Source organism: Triticum dicoccoides, chromosome 3B, assembly GCF_002162155.2.
Source record: "Triticum dicoccoides isolate Atlit2015 ecotype Zavitan chromosome 3B, WEW_v2.0, whole genome shotgun sequence".
Classification (NCBI taxonomy): domain Eukaryota; kingdom Viridiplantae; phylum Streptophyta; class Magnoliopsida; order Poales; family Poaceae; genus Triticum; species Triticum dicoccoides.
In genome coordinates, this window is record NC_041385.1 from 161,182,371 (window position 1) to 161,189,659 (window position 7,289).

Consider the following 7,289-nt stretch of genomic DNA (forward strand, 5'->3'; position numbering starts at 1 on the left):
GTCTATTCTCATCATATCAATCTCCATTACTTTATTACTTGCTTTGGTTTTTTATTTTGCCTTTTACTTTTCACTTTGCATCTCTGTATCAAAAATACCAAAAATATTATTTATCATCTCTATCAGATCTCACCCTCGTAAGTGACCGTGAAGGGATTGAGAACCCCTAATCGCGTTGGTTGCGAGTAGCTATCTTTTTGTGTAGGTACGAGGGACTCGTGCGTGATCTCCTACTGGATTGATACCTTGGTTCTCAAAAACTGAGGGAAATACTTACGCTACTTTACTGCATCATCCTTTCCTCTTCGGGGAAATCCAAGCAGTGCTCAAGAGGTAGCACTTGCCCCTCCTTATATAAGTTGAAAGGGCGGCTTACATGACTAGTCCTAGTAGGATTAAATCCGGAGTTTAAATACTCGGCGGCTCTTGGACTAGTCATGTAAGCCGCCCCTTCAACTTATTTAAGGAGGGGCAAGGCACCCCAAGAGGGACAAGTTTGACAAGTCTAGAGAGATAGACAAGTCAAGAGCTCTCGAAATAGAGCACCCCTGCAATCGTGATCATCATCATCAATATCAATGAAGCAGGATGTAGGCTTTTACCTCCACCGTGAGGGGCCGAACCTGGGTAAAAACCTCGCGTCTATCATCCCACTCAACCCCTCTCAAGCTACCACATAAATGTGTTGGCCTCACGACTAAGTCCTCACACTAGGACATCTGACGTGACAATTCCACGACACCTGCGCCGGTAACTTCATCATCACCGTCACCATGCCGTCGTGCTGACGAAACTCTCCCTTGACCTCAGTTGGATCTAGAGTTCATGGGACGTCATCGAGTTGAATCTGTGTAGATCGCGAAGGTGTCACACCTTCAGTGCTAGGATCGGTCGGATCGTGAAGACAAATGACTACGTCAACCGTGTTGTCATAATGCTTCCTCTTTTGGTCTACGAGGGTACGTAGATAACACTCTCCCCTCTCATTGTTATGCATCACCTAGAGATAGATCTTGCGTGATCATAGGAATTTTTTTGAAATTACTATGTTCCCCAACAATGGTATTAGAGCCAAGTCTATGCGTAGTCACGAGTAGAACATAAAGAGTTGTGGGCGATAATAGTCATACTGCTTACCAGCATGTCATACTTTGATTCGGCGATATTGTTGGATGAAGCGGCTAAGACCGACATTACGCGTACGCTTACACGAGACTGGTTCTACCGATGTGCTTTGCACACAAGTGGCTAGCGAGTGTCTGTTTCTCCAACTTCAGTTGAATCGAGTGTGGCTACGCCCGATCCTTGTTGAAGGTTAAAACAACACACTTGACGAAAAATCGTTGTGGTTTTGATGCGTAGGTAAGAACGGTTCTTTCTAAGCCCGTAGCAGCCACGTAAAACTTGCAACAACAAAGTAGAGGACGTCTAACTTGTTTTTGCAGGGCTTGCTGTGATGTGATATGGTCAAGGCATGATGAGATATAAATTGTTCTATGAGATGATCATGTTTTGTAACAAAGTTATCGGCAACTGGCAGGAGCCATATGGTTGTCACTTTATTGTATGCAATGCAATCGCCATGTAATTGTTTTACTTTATCACTAAGCGGTAGCGATAGTCGTAGTAACAATAGTTGGCGAGACGACAACGATGCTACGATGGAGATCAAGGTGTCGCGCTGGTGACGATGGAGATCATGACAATGCTTCAGTGATAGAGATCATGAGCACAAGATGATGATGGCCATATCATGTCACATATTTTGATTGCATGTGATGTTTATCTTTTATGCATCTTATTTTTGTTAGAACGCCGGTAGCATTATAAGATGATCCCTTACAAAATTTCAAGGTACAAGTGTTCTCCCTGAGTATGCACTGTTGTTACAGTTCGTCGCGCCGAGACACCACGTGATGATCGGGTGTGATAAGCTCTATGTTCACATACAATGGGTGCAAGCCAGTTTTGCACACACAAAATACTCGGGTTAAACTTGACGAGCCTAGCATATGCAGATATGGCCTCGAAACACTGAGACCGAAAGGTCGAGCGTGAATCATATAGTAGATATGATCAACATAGTGATGTTCACCATTGAAAACTACTCCATCTCACGTGATGATCGGACATGGTTTAGTTGATTTGGATCACGTGATCACTTAGATGATTAGAGGGATGTCTATCTAAGTGGGAGTTCTTAAGTAATATGATTAATTGAACTTTAATTTATCATGAACTTAGTACCTGATAGTATTTTGCATGTCTATGTTGTTGTAGATCAATGGCCCGTGCTACCACTCCTTTGAATTTTAATGCGTTCCTAGAGAAAGCTAAGTTGAAAGATGATGGAAGCAACTACATGGACTGGGTCCGTAACTTGAGGATTATCCTCATTGCTGCACAGAAGAATTACGTCCTGGAAGCACCGCTGGGTGCTAGGCCTGCTACAGATGCTATTGATGACGTTAAGAACGTCTGGTAGAGCAAAGCTGATAACTACTCGATAGTTCAGTGTGCCATGCTTTACGGCTTAGAATCGGGACTTCAAAGACGTTTTGAACGTCATGGAGCATATGAGATGTTCCTGGAGTTGAAGTTAATATTTCAAGCAAATGCCCGAGTTGAGAGATATGAAGTCTCCAACAAGTTCTACAACTACAAAATGGAGGAGAATAGTTATGTCGGTGAACACATACTCAGAATGTCTGGGTACCATAACCACTTGACTCAGCTAGGAGTTGATCTTCCAATTGATTGTGTCATTGACAGAGTTCTTCATTCACTGCCACCAAGTTGTAAAGGTTTCGTGATGAACTATAATATGCAAGGGATGAACAAGACTATTCCCGAGCTCTTCACGATGCTAAAGGCCGCGGAAGTAGAAATCAAAAAGGAGCATCAAGTGTTGATGGTCAATAAGACCACTAGTTTCAAGAAAAAGGGCAAAGGAAAGAAGGGGAACTTCAAGAAGAACGGCAAAAAGGTTGCTGCTCAAGATAAGAAACCCAAGTCTGGACCTAAGCCTGAAACTGAGTGCTTCTACTACAAAGGGACTGGTCACTGGAAGCGGAACTACCCCAAGTATCTGGCGGATAAGAAGGATGGCAAAGTGAAAGGTATATTTGATATACATGTTATTGATGTGTACTTAACTAATGCTTGTAGTAGCGCCTGGGTATTTGATACTGGTTATGTTGCTCATATTTGCAACTCGAAATAGGGGCTACGGATTAAGCGAAGATTGGCTCAGGACGAGGTGACGATGCGCGTGGGAAATGATTCCAAAGTCGATGTGATCGCGGTCGGCACACTACCTCTACATCTACCTCCGGGATTAGTTTTAGACCTGAATAATTGTTATTTGGTGCCAACGTTGAGCATGAACATTATATCTGGATCTTGTTTAATGCGAGATGGTTATTCATTTAAATCAGAGAATAATGATTGTTCTATTTATATGAGTAATATCTTTTATGGTCATGCACCCTTGATGAGTGGTCTATTTTTATTGTATCTCAATAGTAGTGATACACATATTCATAGTATTGAAACCAAAAGATATAAGTTTAATAATGATAGTGCAAATTATTTGTGGCACTGCCGTTTTGGTCATATCGGGGTAAAGTGCATGAAGAAACTCCATGCTGATGGACTTTTGGAATCACTTGATTATGAATCACTTGGTGCTTGCGAACCGTGCCTTATGGGAAAGATGACTAAAACTCCGTTATCCGGAACAACAGAATGAGCTACTCACTTATTGGAAATAATACATACTGATGTATGTTGTCCAATGAGTATTGAGGCTCGTGGGGGGTATCGCTATTTTCTTACCTTCACAGATGATTTGAGCAGATATGGTCATATCTACTTAAAGAAGCATAAGTCTGAAACATTTGAAAAGTTCAAAGAATTTTAGAGTGAAGTGGGAAATCATCATAACAAGAAAATAAAGTTTCTACAATCTGATCGTGGAGGAGAATAATTGAGTCACGAGTTTGGTCTTCATTTGAAACAACATGCGATAGTTTCACAATTAACGCCACCTGGAACACCAAAGTGAAATGGTGTGTCCGAACATTGTAATCGTACTTTATTGGATATGGTGCGATCTATGATGTCTCTTACCGATTTACCGCTATCATTTTCGGGTTATGCTTTAGAGACGGCTGCATTCACTTTAAATACGGCACCATCAAAATCCGTTGACGACGCCTTATGAACTGTGGTTTGGCAAGAAACCAAAGTTGTCGTTTCTTAAAGTTTGGGGTTGCGATGCTTATGTGAAAAAGCTTCAACCTGATAAGCTCAAACCCAAATCGGAGAAGTGCGTCTTCATAGGATACCCAAAGGAAACTGTTGGGTACACCTTCTATCATAGATCCGAAGGAAAAATCTTTGTTGCTAAGAATGGATCCTTTCTAGAGAAGGAGTTTATCTCGAAAGAAGTGAGTGGGAGGAAAGTAGAACTTGATGGGGTAATTGTACCTTCTCCCTTATTGGAAAGTAGTTCATCACAGAAATCAGTTCCGGTGATTCCTACACCAATTAGTGAGGAAGTTAATGATGATGATCATGAAAATTCAGATCAAGTTACTACCAAACTTCATAGGTCTTCTAGAGTAAGATCCACACCAGAGTGGTATGGTAATCCTGTTTTGGAAGTCATGTTACTAGACCATGATGAACCTATGAACTATGAGGAAGCGATGATGAGCCCAGATTCCGCGAAATGGCTTGAGGCCATGAAATCTGAGATGGGATCCATGTATGAGAACAAAGTATGGACTTTGGTGGACTTGCCCGATGATCGGCAAGCCATAGAAAATAAATGGATCTTCAAGAAGAAGACCGACACTCACGGTAATGTTATTGTCTACAAAGCTCGACTTGTTGCGAAAGGTTTTCGACAAGATCAAGGAGTTGACTACGATGAGACTTTCTCACCCGTAGCAATGCTTAAGTTTGTCCGAATCATGTTAGCAATTACTGCATTTTATGATTATGAAATTTGGCAAATGGATGTCAAAACTGCATTCCTGAATGGATTTCTAGAAGAAGAGTTGTATATGATGCAACCAGAAGATTTCGTCAATCCAAAGGGTGCTAACAAAGTGCGCAAGCTCCAGCGATCCATTTATGGACTGGTGCAAGCCTCTCGGAGTTGGAATAAACTCTTTGATAGTGTGATCAAAGCATATGGTTTTATACAGACTTTTGGAGAAGCCTGTATTTACAAGAAAGTGAGTGGGAGCTCTGTAGCATTTCTAATATTATATGTGGATGACATATTGTTGATTGGAAATGATATAGAATTTTTGGATAGCATAAAGGGATACCTGAATAAGAGTTTTTCCATGAAAGACCTTGGTGAAGTTGCTTACATATTGGGCATTAAGATCTATAGAGATAGATCAAGACGCTTAATTGGACTTTCACAAAGCACATACCTTGATAAAGTTTTGAAGAAGTTCAAAATAGATCAGTCAAAGAAAGGGTTCTTGCCTGTGTTACAAGGTGTGAAGTTGAGTCAGATTCAATGCCCGACCACTGCAGAACATAGAGAGAAAATGAAAGTCATTCCCTATGCTTCAGCCATAGGTTCTATCATGTATGCAATGTTGTGTACCAGACCTGATGTATGTCTTGCTATAAGCATAGCAGGGAGGTACCAAAGTAATCCCGAAGTGGGGCACTGGATAGCAGTCAAGAATATCCTTAAATACCTAAAAAGGACTAAGGATATGTTTCTCGTTTATGGAGGTGAAAAAGAGATCGTCGTAAACGGTTACGTCGATGCAAGCTTTGACACTAATCCGAATGACTCTTAAGTCACAGACCAGATACATATTTTTATTGAATGGAGGAGCTGTTAGCTGGTGCAGTTCCAAGCAGAACATCATGTCGGGATCTACGTGTGATGAAGGAGTTTGGATGAAGGAATTCATATCCGATCTAGGTGTCATACCTAGTGCATCGGGTCCAATGAAAATCTTTTGTGACAATACTGGTGCAATTGCCTTGGCAAAGGAATCCAGATTTCACAAGAAAACCAAGCACATCAAGAGACGCTTCAATTCCATCCGTCATCAAGTGTCGGAGGGGGACATAGATATTTGCAAGATACACACGGATCTAAATGTTGCAGATCCGTTGACTAATCCTCTTCCACGAGCAAAACATGATCATCGCCAAAGCTCCATGGGTGTTAGAATCATTACTATGTAATCTAGATTATTGACTCTAGTGCAAGTGGGAGACTAGAGGAAATATGCCCTAGAGGCAATAATAAAGTTATTATTTATTTCCTTAATTCATGATAAATGTTTATAATTCATGCCAGAATTGTATTAACCGGAAACTTAGTACATGTGTGAATACATAGATAAAACATATAGTCCCTAGTATGCCTCTACTTGACTAGCTCGTTTATTAAAGATGGTTATGTTTCCTAACCACATACATGTGTTGTCATTTGATGAACGAGATCACATCATTAGGAGAATGATGTGATGGACATGACCCATCTGTTAGCTTAGCATTATGATCGTAACAGTTTCTTTGCTACTGCTTTCTTCATGACTTATACAAGTTCCTCTGACTATGAGATTATGCAACTCCCGAATATCGGTGGAACACTTTGTGTGCTACCAAACGTCACAACGTAAATGGGTGATTATAAAGGTGCTCTACAGGTGTCTCCAAAGGTGTTTTTTGGGTTGGCATAGATCGAGATTAGGATTTTTCACTCCGTGTTTCGGAGAGGTATCTCTGGGCCCTCTCGGTAATACTCATCACTATAAGCCTTGCAAGCATTGTGGCTAATGAGTTAGTTGCAGGATGAAGTATTACAGAATGAGTAAAGAGACTTGCCGATAACGAGATTGAACTAGGTATGGTGATACCGACGATCGAATCTCGGGCAAGTAACATACCGATGACAAAGGGAACAACGTATGTTGTTATGTCGTTTGACTGATAAAATTCTTCATAGAATATGTAGGAACCAATATGAGCATCCAGGTTCCGCTATTGGTTAACCGGAGACGTGTCTCGGTCATGTCTACATAGTTCTCGAACCCGTAGGGTCCGCACGCTTAACGTTCAATGACTATTGGTATTATGAGTTTCTGTGATATGATGTAGTGAAGGTTGTTCGAAGTCCCGGATATGATCACGGACATGACGAGGGTCTCGAAATGGTCGAGACATAAATATTGATATATTGGACGACTATGTTCGGACACCGGAAGTGTTCCGGATAAGTTTCGTTTAAAACCGTAGTA